Here is a 909-nt window from a genome sequence, read left to right on the forward strand (position 1 = left end):
GAAGCCCATTGACCTGAAGCTGAGTTGTTGCAGCTCCACATGTAGCTCTTACCTCCCTGGTCCCTCTCCCTTCACTCACGCCATATTGTCCCCTAACCATTTGAGAAGCCCAAGGGCTGAGTTCACTGGTTGCATCCTCACCACTTTGAATATACTGACATTAGTTTTTCCTGATCTCTTACTCACCAGAACGAATTTTGATCTTCCAATTATACCTCTGCCCAGCTGTTTCCTGATCTTTGGCTCTGCTTGGCCTGATCGCTTCTTGTCCTGGCTTCAGTTCCTTCCCTGCCTGCCTTTGGCCCCCATTTCATAGCACCAGCTTCTGAACTGGTTGAGGCTCAAGCTGTGCAGGGACCCTTTCCCCATGAGGGGTTCTTTTCATGTGGCAAGGACAGTCCTCAGATGATCAGAGCTGTGAGAGTTCAAAGAAACATATCAAGTTCAAACCCTTGATTCAGATGTGAGTAAGCCAAGAACCCAAAGACACACAGGTGGTATGAAGTGGGACTGCAGAATGGAGGTGGTGATCACCGGGTGCCCCGTCTCTGGGTGTCTGGACCAGCCTAGATGGATGACTACTGCTAAGCCTTCCACAAACTCTAATCCTCTTTGATGCTGAGGTGACAAATTGTCTTGTTTTTTTCACTATCGTCTCCCCATCTTTCCTATTGGGGCTACTCTCTGCAGTTCTGAAGGGGGGGGGCTGCCAGTCACAGGACCCATTGTCCTGGCCACAGAAGTGGTTCAATGACCCAAGCGGCACCACCAGAGTTTATGTTTAGATTCTGGGGAAAAGACACTATCCTTACTTCTCAGTTGTGAAACTTGGATGTTGCTGGAACTGTTTGTGGGCACGTCCGCACCTCTCTTCATCTTCTCGCACCCCACCCAGCCATCCCAGGGAGA

This window comes from Otolemur garnettii, unplaced genomic scaffold (genome assembly GCF_000181295.1).
Source record: "Otolemur garnettii isolate 467f Iridium unplaced genomic scaffold, OtoGar3 scaffold00024, whole genome shotgun sequence".
In the NCBI taxonomy this organism is placed as follows: domain Eukaryota; kingdom Metazoa; phylum Chordata; class Mammalia; order Primates; family Galagidae; genus Otolemur; species Otolemur garnettii.